Genomic DNA, 18,315 nt, shown 5'->3' with positions numbered 1-18,315 from the left:
TGAAAAGGTTCTGCCATCATGTTTGGAGTTTGCAAATTGGTTGTCACGGATACAGAACTTTGATGACCTTTATTAAGTAATGTACAGATGTACAGAAGAAGTACTCAATCAATGGCAGACACTACAGTGGAAAGTGCAGAGTTCGCCAACGTCTAGGAGGTATACCATACCAAATATGAATAAATAAAAAACAAAAGGAATAAAAAAGGAGAACTGGTTGCAAACATTTTGCAATTCGTGGGGATAGTGGTGACTTGATATTGGGTGTCAGATCGCACACCAGCATTACTTATATATATATATTGGATCAAACACCAATGAAGGCTCTGACGAGCGGTTGTGCATGGGGAGTGTTTTTTAAAAATAAATCTTATAGCTACCACTAACTTTGAGACATTAGTATTGTGGGATCTGGTGTGAGTTAGTAGGCTATATCCCAGCACAAATGTACACAAGCAGCATCACGTTTTACAACATCAACAAGTGAACAAACAATAAATTGTGAAATATTATAAAAGGTTTTCTTCATAAATTGACATATATGTTTGCCTAATGGGAGTATCCATAGGAGTGTCACCTTACTGATGCACTTTTAGATCCATAAGAATAATGGGTCCTATTCACAAAGAAAGTGTGAAAAGTAAGGGTGGGGAACTCTGCCTGCATGTATTTTCATACGTTCAGGAATTCACAAATATTCCCAGTGGTATGCCTGGAAAACTGCACAAGGCACAGGCTCACAAACATACTTTTGTGAAGGTCATCTAGCACTCCCAGAAGGTACCTGTTGCAGGAAGATCTCCAAAGCAGAGGACTCTGTACAGGGCTAACAGGATTTCACATGCCATAACATACTTTTAAAATATTTGCATCAATAGAGAAAGCGCTTCTCCTATACTCCTACAAAATCTGGGGGTGATCGATTCCCCTTCCTACCTTGAAAATGGATATACAATAGTCCTTGGCTACAGAAAAAATCGTCCCGATTCCTGGGTGGTAAGTGGAAGAAGATAAGTTATGAATACTGGAAATGTTCCATTTTTGGGTCATTTGCAAACTTCTAATGCCAACCACGCCTTGGGACTCCCACTTTCTCAACCCTTGCGTGGGATTTATGAGCGTGGAGAATGTGCATTCATGGCAGACATCTCAACACATGTAAATGGCTTACTGCCTACCAGGAATACCTTTGTGAATTTCTGGCATGAGTTTGAGTGCAAACATATATTTACAGCCAAATATATATGTGTGAATAGCTCCCAAGATGTTTATGAGTGTCTTCCTGAAGGAGAGGTGGAGGAAGAATGCAATGAGTTTGAGGTTTATTTAAAAAGGCCTGCTGCATATTTTTTCCCAACGGTGAGTGCTGTATTAAAAATATACCACCTTGGGAGTAGAAAGCTAAGGGATGGAAAAAGAATGGAACACCATAGTACTGCTCCAAGAAACTATCGAAAATAAGGGGCATATTATCAAGCACGGCGTTAAAATCATCGCCGCTTTATCGGCATAAAACTGCCGCTAAAGCGGCGATAATGGGCTTGATAATATGTCCTTGAGAATTCCAATAGAAGCCCAGGTTCACACTAGAACATGGGGGCATATTATCAAGACAGGCGATAAAATTGTCGCCGCTTTAGCGGCAGAAAACTGCCACTAAAAAGGCGAAAATGGGCTTGATAATATGCTCTATGAAATTCCAATTGAAGTCCATGTTAGATGTCCTTCACATCTAAAATGGGTTTCAATTGGAATTCCATAGAGCATATTATCAAGTCCATTATCGCCATTTTAGCGGCAGTTTTCTGCCGCTAAAGCGGCGATAATTTTATCGCCTGGCTTGATAATATGCCCCATGGACTTCTATTGGAATTCTCAAGGGCATATTATCAAGCCCAGTTTTCTGCCGCTAAAGCGGCGATAATTTTAACCCTGTGCTTGATAATATGCCCCTAAGTCACCAGCATCAATTTATATTATGTTATACCAATGTTAAAATTAGAAAAGAAGTATGACTTAACAGTAATAGGAATTTAAACGAAGTGCAAGAAGTAGCGAAAAAGGTATATATAACATTTTGTGTAGCTGTAAAGAAATTGAAAATCATTCCAAATGTTCGAGTGGTACATTTCAAAATGATAAGAGGGAAAGGGGATAAACAAATAAAAATCGATAGAGGTGAAGAAAGAAAAGATGAAAAAAGAGAGTGCTTCAGGTGTTGTAGTGACAAACACATGACAAGCTTTGATGGATGGGCCATATTTTAAATAAGTGTAAGAAGTGTGGGAAACGAGGTCACTGAGTAGTAAGAATAGTTGAGTGTGAATGAAGTGAAGAAAGAAGCAGTGGAGTTTTTGGAAAAGGTTAATTTTTGGGAGTCGTTGTATATATAACAAAATGTTTTTATTTAACTGTTAGGATGCCACGCCAGAGTAGGAATGATAAAGATTGGATGAGGATGCAATTTTGCTCAGTGTTTGAAAAAACTTGGGGGCATATCAGCAACAACCGGCGATAATTATCGCTATGCACACTTAGCGCTAGGATAATTATCACCGGCTAGCGTGGATTTTTATCGCTGAGATAGCGTGCTATTAGCAACGCTTATCTCAAAAGCGATAAAAATCCTAGCGCTAACTGCCTAACGTGAGATTATCGCTGGAAACCCAGCAATAATCTCACGAAATGCAGAGTTAGCTTGTTGATCGGGACTGATATCCACTTCCATAGGATATCATGGCTAAGTCAGTCCTGAAGCAGGCGTAAGGAAAGTAGCGATAACAAGGGTTATCGCTACTTTTCCTGCCACTATGCTTCATAGCGTGGGGCTTGATGATAGGAGAAATGTCACTTAGGGACATTTCTCCTGTCATGTCAGGTCAGGAATGCCCACTTTGCATCTCATTAGAGATGCAAAGCTGGACGTTAAGAATAGGTGCGCTAATGCAAGGTTTCACGTGTTAGCGTGACCTTGCTAATTAGGCGATAACATTATAGCCGCTTTTCGGCCAAAAACGGCCTCAAAAGCGGCGATAATTTTCTATCGCCGCCTTGTAAATATGCCCAGTAAATGTTTAAAAAAGTTTTACGCACAATATTACACTGAAAAAGGTGGGAAAACTTGTGGCACAAAGGTATGAGGAGTGCGAGAGAGATGAGAGCAGTGGACGTTAGCCCTGTGGTTACAGCATATTAACCCAGAGGTTGGAAAAGGTTGCGTATTCATTTCAGAAGATTAAATGTGATAGATGTTAGACACTCACTACTTAATATACGAGAGGAGATTACACAGTTGAGAAATGCTGAGTTTGGAACGTCAGTGTAAATACATCAAACAATCTGTCCTATTTAGAGATAACAGTCGTGTACACTTTTGCCCCCTAAATCAAAAATTCTGGCCGTCCCAAAGAGAAAAAAAAGAAGAATGGCCCTCACAACCTCTGAGAAAACTTCTGGTGTGTCATTTTTTTTTGTTTTAAAAAAACAACCTCTCATAGAATTTATTTTTGTAAAATAAAAAAGTTTGCTGAGTGACGTGGTAGACACTCTGTAAACTTTGAATGCCTTTAGAGGAGCAATCTTGTTGATGGCACCTCCAGAGGTATAGAGATCGGCACCAGGCAGGCAGAGATATCTAAATACAGTGGACTATAGGCATCCTGAGTAGTAGCAGTCATTGCCGCAACTCCCCTGGCAGACTGCAATCCATACACCGGAGAAGAAATGATGGCCTTAGTTCCAAACTTTGGCATATTTGACACTGAGAAGATTTTTGATGCAATGCCTGAAGCTATGGAGCTTGGGAGCTGTACTCTCGAGTGGGAAGGAAAGTATCCCTATTGCCTTTGCTTCAAAATTATTTACAGGCCCACAGTCAAGCCACACGGTCATAGTAAAAGAGGTGAGGTGTGCTTTGAGTTATATTTGATGAATTTTAAATACCACGAACAAGACTCTTTCAAGTTACAGAGTGCTTTACAATATTAATGAAGGTAGTTTTGATACAAACAATAATGGATATACATAAAACTGCTTACATAAAATTAATATAGTTACATAGGCAAATAAAGTGAAGACAGACAGGAACACTTAGTCATTCGAAAATATTGGCGTGAGGGAACACTGATGGGTGTCGAGGTGGTGTGTAGAAGGATGGTAGATGGAATAAACTTGAATTTCGCTTTGTGGGTCATAAAGGCAATTTTGAGTTGGACCCTAGCCTCATGTAGTAGCCCTTTCACTGATTGGGGTCGGGTGATATGATCTCTTTTTTTTGAGCCAGTGATGAGCCCTGCAGCCATGTTCAAGTTAGCCTTCAGTGGAGCAAGTTTGCTTTTCAGAAGGCCCACTAGGGTGGCACTACCCTAGTCTAGTATAGATATCGCAAGTGCATGACCGTTGTTTTGAGATCTGCTATGGGAAGGAAAGGCTTTAATTTCCTTAATGCATGTACTTGATGGTTAGCTCCTCTGGAGCCGGCACAGATGTGATTTTGCATGGAAGGGGCATTGTCCAAGATTATTGTAAGGACTAAGCTGAGTCAATGGTATTGAGGTACATTTCAAGGCAATAAGATGTGGGAGCCTGTCGTTGATACTAGGGATGATGCTGGGAAATGAGATCAGAAGGAATTCTGTTTCGAGGGCATTACGTTTGAGTGGGTTACGAGTCAGCCTATGTTGTGTTTTAGTCAAGGTGTTATTGAGGATGCTGATGTCATCAGGAGAGACAATTTTCATGTAGACTTGAGTATCACCTGCATACATGTGGTAGGAGATGTGAGAGTTTGAGGATTTTGGTCAGGAGCTTCATGCACAGGTTGAATAGTGTGGGGGGAAAGAGTGGAGCCTTGGGGGATGCTTAATGTAAATGGTAACTGTCCAGAAAGAGTGTGGTTGATTTGTTGTGCAGGAATGAGGCAAACCATTTTAACATAGCAAAGGAGAGACCCATCCTGAGTTTTAATAGGTTGAGAAGGGTTTTATGATTGACATTGTCGAATGCTGCTGACGGGACCAGGAGTTTTAGTAAGCAAGATAAATTCTGATCACGTGAGCATAGAGCGTTTTCAACAATTTGGCCCGGGGTATTTTCGGTGCTATAGCCTGGTCTGAAACCAGATTGACATTTGTTGAGTAGTTGGAATTGCTCAATGTGATTGCGAAGCTGTAGGTGCACACTTTTTTCTAATAGTTTGGCCAAAGTTGGGATAATGAAGACAGGGCGGAAGTTGTTGGGGTCAGAGTTGGTTTTTTTAAAGATAGGAGTAACCTGAACACTTTTTAGGCAGTTGGGTAAGGAGCCTTGGTTAAATGAGGCATTGATAAGGGGAGTAGGAGCTAAATGTATTCATTGAGGAATTTTCCTCAAAGGTTCTAAAGTTGGATCAGGTGGCATTATTTTTAGGTTTGTGGGGAGAGGTAGCCGGGTATTTTTCTCAAACATGGAGGAAGGGGCGTGGGGCTGTACGCAGGGTAAGAGTTTCAAGGTGTTCTATATCTCGGTTGCTATAAGCGTGGTTTTCTCGGCAAAGAAGGAGGCAAAAGTTTCACAATTAAGTAGCTGTCAGAGGCTGAAGCATTGCTTTTACAGATCATTGGATCTTGACAATTTTAAACCGTTTTTGGGTGATTATTTGCCACATCAAGCTGGTTATGAAAGAATGCTGCTTTAGAATTTCTAATGTGCCTTTTGTAGGCACTCTGTCTCTGTCGTAGAATATTGAGGGTATACACAGGTTGTGTCTCCAAGCTTTTCCTGCAAGTCTGAGATATTGGCATTCATCATTACAGTTGCAGTTGAACCAGGGGTTGGATCTTTTGGATCTTTTGGATGAGACTTTCTTTAGTTGTTTGGGGGCAATGAAATCCATGAAATTTGACATGGAGTTGATGTAGTCATTAGTGAGATGCTGAGCGTATTGCATGTTAGAGGAAGCAGTAGATTATCTTTACTAATTGTAGACAGCGTAAATGGGATGAAGTTATGGGTATCTCTGACCCATTGTTTAGCTTTTATTGGCTGGCTCTTAGAGTTAACTCATTTGTATTTTTAGCGTGTGTAACATACGCACACGAAATACAGCGTTAAGGCTGATAATCGATTTATGTTGACATGTTTTATGGCACACAAAACCTCTTTTCTAGGTTGTCATCAGGTCACTCTATGCCATAGGAGCCCACGGGCCCACTACCATCATTACACCACCCCAGTCCCAGGTGGTCCACGGTAATTTATTTCCCTTCATTTATGAATGTCATTACTGTTGTATATCATACAATTTCCATGATCTAAGGATAATGTCCCCTTTTGTTGTCTAAATGTTAGGTGACACCCCCACCCTACACTTACCCCTTTTTCAGTCCTGAGGAAGACCCCCCTGTAAGGATCAAGGCCACCCTATGATTGTTTGGGGTCGAAACGTTGACTTTTTCTACTGTTTATGCCATTGTGGTTAACAGTGTTTTTCTTCGCTGTGCTGATTAAACAAAATGGCTGTGTAGTTATTGTTAGCCAAATCAGGCTAGACAAGCTTCCCTGTGTAAATAGTGATGTGGATGAATATAATGTCACTACCTTTCCTATCTTATTAAACCTTCACTTCGTGCACCAATTTTTCTTATTCCCTTCCTTTTTCGGGGCACTACTATGTGTAATTGTTTTCCAGATGTTTGCTGGATTTTTAACATTCCTTTGGGTGTTCAACATGAATAAACAATTTTGAGTAGAACCTTATAGTGTAAGCAATTGAATACGTTTGCATTAGTAATTGCTCTTCATAAAGGTGGCCCACTGGGGCCATTTTTCTTCTGTATTGATAACTACTCAGGTCCCAGTGGCTTTTCTAGGTTATACCCATTTTTGTAACAACCTCTCAATTTCATGCAGCACAGCAATTTGACTTGCTAGTTTGTGCTGCGTCAAATAATGATGTCTAGCCCCCATAGCTCTTGTATAAAAGTCAAAATCTTCCAGTTTGGTAAGAGTTGAAGCTGCGGCCAGGCAGGGCTCCATGAGTCGGAATACCTTAGCTAAGAGGTCCTGCTTGACCAGTTTTCAGTATGGTAAAAACTCCAAGTGGGGCAAACATGGTTATCTTCCACACCTTGGAGCCAACCTTCCTCGGCAAGGCTACTCAGCTTGTGCCAGGTCTATGAAGGTAGAAAAAACTAAGGGCCCAATTTAGAGTTTGGTAGACAGGGTATTCCACCACAAATGTGGCGGAGCACCCTGTCCGCTAAACCCTTACTGTGGCCACTCTAATCAGAATCACACATACCATTTCCTGTCCAGCAGTGATGACCCTTATTTGTGGCACACAATCAGTGCACCTAATGCTTATCGTTTTCCTTTATGACCTTGATACAGCATGAGCAGAAAGACAAATTATTTCATTAGCTTGAGACCATTTCTCAATTCTAATGAGGGAGCACCTACATAGATCCACAGCAGCGGTCTATGGTGTGCTGGTGCAATCTGTAGTACAGAAGAGTAGGCGCAAGTGTCTACGACCCCTTTTGTAATACCAAAGAGCTCAGGGACGCAGAAAGCGAGTGCACACGCACTTGGTACCCCTGAGCCATTTTATGTAATAATATGTTTCAGAACTTGAAGCTATGGGAAACCTTTTGGTATATTATATTAGCTGCATTAGCACCTAAGGATGAACAAAGTAACTGTCTTTTGCTGTTACAGGTTACCATGAAACGGGGACAGTTTTTGATCATATTTGAAATATGAGGAAGATCATATGCTGAAAATATTACTTAAAGGTTGTCTGCGGCAGACGTGATCAAGTACAAGCTACGCATGTCACGTTTTTATGTCGTATGAAGCCTGGTGTGTCCAGATTTGGGCCATGAAAGACAGGACTTTGCGACATGTACAGCCTATATTAATTACTTTGATCTGGTTTCAGTGAATGCAAATCGATCCCCTATACATATCCAGAATAACTGGTTTGACTTGGGACTTAGGGAGCAACGTTGGGAATCCCTTCACTGAATTGATGGGCATAAACTAAAGTTTCCAATCAGAGGATTGAGAACAAGGGGGCATATGTGCAAGCCCCTATCGACACTGGAGTGTCCCTTTTTTTGATGCTCCGGTGGCCTAGCATCATTTTCCATATTTACAAGATGGTGCTTAGTCACTTCACGTGGCTTAACACCACCTTATAAATACACCCTTTCCGGAGCAGTCCTCTGCAGCAAAGGGGCGTGCAATGTGTGTTGCAGTGGGTGTTCCACCGCAACCCACATTGCTTTTTGACACTGCCCCAGATTCACACTGCTGAGGCAATGCCAAAAACGAATGTCAGAGTATACCTGGTCTTAGAATGGCCATATGAGGAGAAATTATCATTCCTACTTGTGTTTTGCCCTTTCTATGTGTGCTGCAATCTGCAGCACACATAGAAAGAGCAAATCACCATTAAAGATATGCAGGAAGGTGCCCCTTCGTGCACATAAACAATCACCTGCAGCACAGGCACTCTTGCAACATGACGGTTGCTAGGCAGCTTTTTTTCACCAGCGCTGCTAGGAGACACACAGGGGTAATATTCTTTTGTATATGGCACATCCCTGCTTTTAAAAAGCGTCAGAACGCAGCCTTGTCAAATTTGGCATAGCACCGCGCTTCAACATTTTTTTTTTAAATGCCCCTTGGTGTCTTGTCGCTTGTCATCTTTACTAAAACTTCTAAGATTGTTAATTAAATAATAGATGCCTGCTAAATAAGACGACCTAGCATGTTCTGTGTATAAAACACTAGTGTTAGAACAGGAAACTATTCGACAATAGATTTCTCTCCCTGCTGAATGCTAATAAAGTTGAGGTTGTTTAACACAAGTTTGTGTTATTCTTGTGAAGAATTGCTTTTTAGAAGAATTACAAACGGAGAATGTGAGGACCAGCCTCTAACTTTTGATGTAATCCGGGATGCTTTATGCTCGCAGACAGTACACATACGTTCACCAGGCTGGCAACATTTCTGCTGCAGGAGGGAAGCCCAGTAGGTACTTTATCCATGTTCACGACTTGAGGATTGTCAAATAAAAATGTACTAAAGATTAAACGCCGATTTTATGGAATTCAGAAACAAAGCAGATACCAGGATTTTGTGATCGTAGAAATTGTTACTTTAAATGTTTATGTTAATTTGTAACTTTATTGCTGATGGAACCTAATGAGGTTTCCATATATTGCTGATCTGTAAACAAGACAAAGTGCATTACATTACAATTTAAAGTTCTCAACACCGAAAACACCGCTCAAATATATAATTGAATTGGAAACTACATTAAATTTGTACAATCGAAGTTCCAACGAGTTAGATGCACAATTGAGAACCATCACCCAAAATCTAACAATGTCCACTAAAACAGCATTTAAACGATAATATAAAATATCACTGTAAAACAGAGGTCAAATTTTCGATGGTAAAAACTGAAAGACATTGATTGAGCTCTACTTGAAAATAGCTGTACATTTGCACACTTGTGAAAACCCATCCTAGCCGCTTCCTTTTATTGCAGGGTATAATTACCGGCTTGCTCCTAAATACATACTTTGTGAAATAAATTATTGTAGAAAAAGGACTCATCTGTCCCTGGCAAAAGTAGATAGCAGACACATTCTAGGACAATTTAATTTCCCTTCTGCAAGACTAAAGCCTCCCTATCAAGTCCCTCATAAATGTTATATTATTCAGTTGATCCTCTTAATCCCTTTGTTTTAGGAAGTGACAGACGCTTTTTCTTTTCCATGTAAGCTTTTGGAATCTATAATTCATTTTGCAAAAGCTAATGTCAATAAATGTTGAATGTTTGATCCTTTTTGACATTCTTATAATTGGCAGCATTTCTGTAAATTGTTCATGCTATGGCATTTTGCCAATATTGCACACCTAATATAATTCCAATGTAGATGTGTTTCTCTTGACAGCACTTTCTGGTTTGAAGAGCATTTTAAGAGTATACTGCAAACAACCACCTGAGTTTGCCATATGTCTGAACTATTAGTAAAATTTCAAAACGTATATGTATATTTAGAGAGACAAGCAAGGACTGTCCTGCAGTAATCAATGTTACTAATAGCTAATATATTGGTACTTAATTTATCAGCAAGAGAAATCTCCAAAGATGAGACCTCCCTCCAAGACCTTTGAGTTTTATATTTTTTCTGACCTTTTACATTATACACCTAGCTCAGTAATCAACATTGTTCAATATCAATATCTACATGGCACCGCTTGCCCACGTCGCCCGACTGCACTACCTCAACATAATCTCCTATGCCGATGGCACCCAGCTGATCTTCTCCCTCACCGCCAAAACCAACCTCCATGAAGGAATGAAAGCCGTCGCTAAGTGGATGAATAACAGCCGCCTGAAGCTGAACTCAGACAAGACAGAAGTCCTCATCCTTGGCCCCACCCCCTTGGCCTGGGACGACTCCTGGTGGCCAACCGCACTGGGAACAGCACCAACACCCACCGACCACGCATGCAACCTGGGGTTCATCCTCAACTCTACTCTCTCCATAACAAAACAGGTCAACGCTGGCTCGTCCTCCTGCTTCAACACCCTCCGCATGCTCCGCAAGATCTACAGATGGATCCCCACTAAAACAAGAAGAACGGTCACCCAGGCACTCTTCAGCAGCAGGTTGGACTATGGTAACGCCCTCTACGCAGGAGTTTTGAGCAAACTCCTGAAACGACGACAACGCATACAGAACGCCTCTGCACGCTTGATCCTCGACATCCCTCGCTGCAGCCACATCACACCCCACCTGAGAGACCTGCACTGGCTTTGCGTTAACAAGAGGATCACCTTCAAGCTCCTCACCCACGCACACAAGGCACTCCACAACACTGGACCGGCATACAGACGACTCACCTTCTACACCCCCAACCACCAGCTCGGCTCCGCCGACCTCGCCCTCGCCACCATCCCCCGCATCCGAAGAGTGACCTCAGGCGGCAGATCATTCTCCCACCTCGCTGCCAAGACCTGGAACACCCTCCCCATCCTCCTACGGCAGACCCAGGACCTGCTAACCTTCAGGAGACTACTCAAGACCTGGCTTTTCGAGCAGTAGCAGCTCCCCCACCCCCACCCCCAGCACCTTGAGACCCTCACCCTCACGGGTGAGTAGTGCGCTTTACAAATGTTTTTTTTGATTGATTGATTGATTGAGGCATTGCTATGCAGACAACTTAACCCGTGGGACCGTTTAAGATTTTTTTTCTAGCTTATACAGTTTCTTCATCGCCAGCACCATCTATTATTATACTAGTAATGCATCATATGCCATACACATCCGTAGAAAGCATGAGCAAGATCAGAAATCATCATGCTGGCAGCCACCTCGCACCAAAAATTGATAATTGTAGGTGATGTAAATTTTCATGAAGACAGTCAGGAGGGTTTGAAAGCCCATAGGTTTTTTGCTGATGTGGAGTCTTACATTCAATCCAGGGAGCCATCTTTGAGCCCAACCACATATTAGATAAGATATGCAGGATGTGCAGACCTTTTCTTAATCCAATTTAAAGATAAAATAAGCAGTGAGGATAAGAACTGTTCAATATCAGTTAGCCCTTTGTTACTGTGATGATACTAGCTACATTCCGCTGAGTCTTTACTAGCACTAGATCTGATAATCAAATACATGGTTATCAATCAAAGTTTGAACTCATTTTGTAAAATCTTAAATACTGTCTCTAAAGGTCAGTAACCCAGTTCTTCAGGAAGAAGTCATCAAACTCATCCTTATAACCCCTGGTTTGAGAAAAAAGTTACTCAAAATTCATCAGTTGTAAACTAATTGGAGCAGGGTTTAAAGCACAGAAGACTTAAAACTATGTAAACGTCACTTAAACATCTGCAAAGCACTCTTTTTTCTTTTAAAATAAACTCAGTTCTTGAAGATTCTGATTGCTGAATGTTCTTGGTAATTCAATCTGCCTCAATTACTTTGGTAAACCCTCTCAAAAATGATAAGATCAGCTTTCCCTTTTCATCTATTCTAAAATTCTAGGAACATTGTGACTGCTCAAACATCACCTAAACCTCATGAAAGAGTAAGGCAGCCTAGGAAACAGAATTTACCATGCAGTCTTTAGCATGCAATGCATTTCCTATGCATCATTTAGCATATATGCCTTTATCACACATATACCTTTACCATGCATGCCTTTACCATTTATGGTGGGTATGTTATAGGAAGGTAAGGATAGTATAAGGGCTTATGGGTGAGTAGGGGTATGTGCAACAATGACCCTATATTGTACACCTCATGGGCAGCCAAATTCGTGTTGACTAAGAACTACAGATGGAAGTGTAACCTATCCTGCTCACTGTGTTCAGTCTGTATACATCTGTTCATGGGAAACCAAGTTCCTCCAGATACTCAAGCCCTGTTGCATAGCTAATGCCCTACTACGGACATCAAAACCCTGACAGTCATTGAACCTACACTGAGATAAGAAGTGGACATAAGTAAAAAGGTGAGTGCTGTTTTTAAAAAAAAATAGAATGTATTGGTTTTACATAGCTAAGTGCATCCAGTTGTGCTACATTGTAGGATTCAAAAGATTAATTCATGTTCAGTCCTCAGCATAACAAGTGCTTCAAGATTACCTCCCGACGTTGCTACAGGTCCACCTCTTTTCCGTCATCCCCTTATGGCTCTTAGCACAGCGATTGTCTCAGCTTTAGGCTTGAGTATCAGTAAACAGGATGTCTTTTTTAGAGTCTACAGGTAATATTGTAGTATCTATTCCAGTTCAACAGTTCTAAAATCTCAGCGGTCCTTGTTCTAGCGGATGCAACTAATTAGCTTCATCACATTTTTAAGAGAATCACCGGATGCCTCCGAGAGCGAAGGCTCCTGGTGCTTCATAATAGCTTTCAACTTCTCCCAAGCTCCAGCCAAGTAAAGCCAACCCATTCCTTGGCGTGTTTCCTGGACCAGCACTGCTCCGTTACCCCCTTGTCTTTTCCAATTTTGTGTTGTTTTCCACTTGCTAATATGAAGGCTAGGTCCTGACAGCGGCTTGTAACTTTAGTTTTGGCAGTGTGAGGAGCCAATGTAGTAAGCAATATCCCAGGGTGCAGGGGACTTCTCTCTCCATTACTTCAGGGAGTCCATTAGTATTCCCCTCGCAATATGCAATAAGCGTTGGGCAGTGGCAGAACATGTGCATGAATGCAGCCCCCTTCTCACCACATCATGGGCATTTCGCAGTGATTGTAAGACATGTCGAGTCAGATGCCCAGGAGTGAGATACGTCCTAAGCAGTTTACCAGCTTAAAATTTCTCAATATTTTAGGGATCCCACCCAATATAGTCTTCCAGTCATTCTCGGGAATCGGGTTCTTGAGATCTTCTTCCCAGTGAGTCAGGAGGGCCGTGAGTGGGTGCAATATGTCCTCTCTGATCACTCGATATAGACGGGTAACTGCCTTGAAGATATCTGGTGATGTAAGGCTGTAGTGACAGCTCTTATGCGTGGGAGGTTCAGATAGGCACGATACTCAATGCACCGCTGCTATTACAGTGCCATGAAGCAGGAAGTGACCTTGGGGCAGATCATATCCTGATCAGAATTCCTATAATGAAGGGAGCACTTCAGCCTCAAACAAGTCTCCTACCCTTGTCACTCCCTCTTCTCTCCATTCTATCAATCCTCACCAGTCCCCTCTATGTGGTGGGACCTTCAGTGATGGTATGGGGAAATCAGGTGAGGATGATACCTTCACATATGTTTCCCTCAAGCAACAGACCCATTTGCAATGCTACACCCTAATGTCTCCCTCTTTGGGGCATCTAAGCTGTAGGAGTATTTTAAGTAACTGACAAAGATCGGGGGCAAAGGGGCCATCACTCTCAGTGGCAAAAGTCTGCCCGACACCCACTGCATCAGTTATTGTAACTATGCTGCTTGGTAGTATACTTCGAAGTCTGGGGTTGCTAGGCCTCCATCTTTGACCTGCTTCTACGGTGTGGTCAAGGATACTCTTCTAAAGCTGGTTCCCCAAATGAATGCGATAAGGAGGGAATCAAGCTCTTTAAATAATGCTTGAGAAATCCAGATCGGTAACTCAGGGAAGAAATATAAAAGTTGGGGGGTGCGACCATCTTCAACAATGCTACTTAGGCTGCAACCGAGAGGGGGAGAGTGGACTAGAATTCCCTATTTGTCTTGAGAGTACAGATCGCCTTTGCAACATTTCTCTAAAAAATGGCAATTGGGTCATGAACAATCTGCACCCTAAAGTACTGAAAGCAACAGGGCTACCACTGTAGCAGTGACAATTCCCAGGGTGGGTCCCAATGTGTCAGCGTGGGGAATAAGCGTAATTTATTTCTGCCCATTTACTCGCAACCCTGGGACCGCTCCGAATTTCTCTGACATCCTACGAGACGCCTCGAGTGCTGTGGCCATGTTCCTTGAAGAGGTCACCCGCATATAGCGCCATATGATGGATGTGGCCTTCCACCTCTAACCCCTTGTATGTATTCCTATTCTGTGCCTGGCCCACTAGTGGCTCCATTGCTAGAGCAAACATCAGGGGTGACAGAGGACACCCCTATCTGGTTCTCCAGGCAACCTTTTAGCTGTCAGAAATTGTGACCCCCGTTCTGGACTCTGGCCGCTGAGTCCATATAGAGTAGTCTAGTCCAGTTCACAAACCCCTGTCCCAATCCACAGCAACCCATAACTGCATACAGAAATGCCCACTCCAGGCTAAGAAAGGAGTTCTCTATATCTATCGCAAAATCTGCAGCCTTTTCTCGATCATAAGTTTCTGCCTCTAGGATTGGAAGGAGCCTCTGTATATTGATTGCTGTGTTATGGGTGGGTATAAATCCTGCTTGGATGGACGGTATGATTGAGGAATGTTTGGAAGAAGTCTAGTGGCCAGAATTTGATGAAGGATCTTATAATATATATATTATATCGACAACGTTCAATAAGCTTTTTTATCATGGGCAGATTTGAGCAATGGTAGTATCAAGGATTCGCGGGTAGGGGATTGTAGTCCCATTTCCCTAGCTGCATTGTATAAGTGTACAAGTTAAGTGAATATGTCACTGACAACATTAATGTTCTTAACAAAATAAAAAAAAACACACCAGTCATAGTTACCTGAACTAACTGCAACTTAAGCCCCCGCAATGCACTGCTTATGGCCTCACATATTACATAACTCATGACTTGGTCAGTGAACGCATAGGTTACATTATTATTCCTTTTATACCACTAATGAGTGACAGTATTTCTAATATATGTTATCTGAGTGTCTGTGTGACTGTCTGCATCAGTTTGTGAGTGGGTGTCTGGGTGACTTTATGGGTCTGTGAGTGAGTGTGAGTGGCAGTATGGATATGTTAGTGGGTGAGTGAGTAGCTGTATGGGTGACTTAGTAAATGTGTGACTGGCTGCATAGGTGTGTGAGTGGGTCTGTGAGTGGCTGTATGGGTGAAGGGGTGGGTGTGAAAGTGGCTGTATGAGTAAGTGAGTAGATATGTGAGTGACTTATGGATGTGCTAGTGGGTGTGTGAGTAGATGCATGGGTGACTGAGTGGCTGTATTGAAGAGTGAGTGGGTGTGTGAGTGGCCGTATGGGTGACTTAGTGGCTGTGTGACTGACTGTATAGGTGTGTGAGTGGATGTCTGTGAGTGGCTGCATGGGTAACTGAGTGGCTGTGCAAGTAACTGGGTGAAGGAGTGGGTGGGAAAGTAGAGGTATGGGTGATGAGTAGCAGTTTAAATGTGTGTACAGGTAAGTGAGTGGGTGTGAGTGGCTGTATTAGAGAGTGAGAGTGTGTTTGAGTGGCTGAATGGGTGGTTGTATGCTTGTGCGAATGGCTATGCAACTGGTTTTGTGGGTGTCCACAGTTGTTTCAGTGATTGTATGAGTGAGTGAGTGGCTATGTCAATGGCTGTATGGGTAAGTGAGTGGGATTCTGAGTGACTGTATGAGTAAACAAGTGAGGTTGTGAGTAGCCCCAATGAGCTGTGCACCAGGAGGCATGTTTGCAGAGTGGTGGACAAAGGGGCATGGTCTCAAAGACCTCTCAGCAATCCTGCTGGTTGAGAGTTACTGGAGGTAATAGGAGGAGTTCCTGGCACCCAAGGACCCTCAGCATCCAAGGGACCTCCAATTGATTTGATTTAATTTGATTTTATTTGTTATTTATAAAGCACCAGAATCACACCCAAAGGGGTCTCCGCGCTAAGGACCTGCTTTCATTGGCCAGAGAAAGGAACAGATTAAAACAATGCAGTCTTAAGAAGCCTACGGAACTGCAAGTGATCGGAAAACTCCAGCAGATGGGTCGGTAGTTGGTCCCAGTAAGTAGGAGCTAAATGGAAGAACACTTTACCACCCTGCTGGGATTTTTTACAGCGTGGAACCACAAGAAGAGATTTGGCCCCTGATCATAGTGGCCTGGGAGGCTGGTATTTCATACATTTTCCTGCCAGATAGCTGGGGCCTTTACCGTTTAGGGATTTGTGCACAATACAACATATCTTAAAACGGATCCGCTTACGCAATGGGAGCCAATGCAATCTCTGCAAGAGGAGAAGGGAAGATGTGCAGGGGGAGCATTGGAGACCAGCCGGGCTGCGGTATTTTGAACCACTTGTATTCTGTTCAATGACGCTTCATTAGATGATATCAGCAGAGTGTTGCAGTAATCCAGGCGACTTAATACTAGTGTCTGGATAAGGGTTTTCCGAGTGGACAGGGGGAGAAAGGGAAATACCCTTCGCAGGAGGCTTAGAACATGGAAACAGGCACTAGTGGTGGTAGACCTGTTCCTTCAATATTAACTTCTGGTCTAGGCGGACCCCCAGGTTTTTTACCACGGTATTGGGAGTTGGTGCGGATCCTAGCTCCGCTAGCCACCAGCTCGGGGACCATCTAATAGATGCGTCACCACACAGCACAATTTCAGGTTTTTCAGCATTAAGCTGGAAAAAATTATGTCTCATCCAGCAGGCAATGGTCTTCATACCTTCCGAGAAGATGGACTGTGCATTGGAGTTGTTTTTATCAAAGAAGAGTAGAAGCTAAGTATCATACTCCATTCCCCAACAAATAGTGCACCAGGAGGTGCGTTTGCATAGTAGTGGAGAAAGGGGGTGGGCCCTCAATGACCTCTCAGCAATCCCACTGTGTGGGAAATACTGTAGGTAACAGGAGTGGTGGTTGGCCCCCAAGGTCCCTCAAAAGCCAAGGGGACTTAATTCCCCAACTATTACTGTGCCAGGAGGCCCATTTGCAGAGTGGTGATGAAAAGGGGCGAGGCCTCCAACAACCTCTCAGCAATCCCGCTGTGTGGTACTTACTAGAGATAATAGGAGGGGTTGCTGCCCCCCCCCCCAAGGACTTTTAGAAGCCAGGGGGACTTCATACCCCAACAAGATGTGCGCCAGAAGGCCCCTTTGCAGAGTGGTGAGAAAGGGGGTGGGTCCTCTGGTAGCTTTCCCGAGGCCGACTTCTTTAAAACTATTTATTTTTATTAGGGAAAGGGGTATGCAGACCACCCTCCCCAGGCCTGTTGTGACCCCGGGCCTTTTTACAATGGGGTAGGAGGGCCGTGCGAACCCTCCTCTCTGGGCTGATTTCAGCTGCAGGGACCCCATCCCCTGTGGACCAGCCTTTTTAATTTGTAAAAATGTTCTAATTGGGAGTGGGGCCTGGGCTTATTTCGGCCCTGGGGACCCCAAACCCCAGGGCCTATATATTACAAAATGGAGGAGGGGGTATGCGTGGCCCACCACATCCGCCAGTGCCCAAACGTTTCTTTTTTTTTACCTTTATAAAAATGAAGGGGGGGCCAGGCTCCATAGTGGGTGCTCTGGTCCTACCCGGGGCCCCAACTCACATCTGATTGGGGACTGCGGAGGGAGCCTCAAGGCCCTAGCAGTCCCTGCCGGCTCCCCACCTCCTACGGGAGCCGACATTGCTTTCAGACATAGGGAGCTGCTGGAAAGGCAGCTCCGTGTGTCTGAAAGCAATTTTGCTCCGCTTCCATATTGAATGTTCTCGCTTGCTCGAAAAAGAGTGTTTGCTCTTACTTGGTGGGAGCGGTAAAGCTTCCGCCAATCCACAGAACACAGCTACAGCAAACAGTTATTTAACAGCATTGGCACCCCAGGACATAGCAGGAGCCAGCTCATGACGATCCCCAAGGCCATTATTATCTCCAGGGTGGGGCACATTGCCCCCTCCTTTGTTGGAGCAGGGCCTGCCCAGGGGCAGTGGTGATTCCTGGGGGCTGAGAATGG

Source organism: Triturus cristatus, chromosome 2_2, assembly GCF_964204655.1.
Source record: "Triturus cristatus chromosome 2_2, aTriCri1.1, whole genome shotgun sequence".
NCBI classification, from domain to species: Eukaryota; Metazoa; Chordata; class Amphibia; order Caudata; family Salamandridae; genus Triturus; species Triturus cristatus.
Note: the sequence above shows the minus strand (reverse complement) of the source record.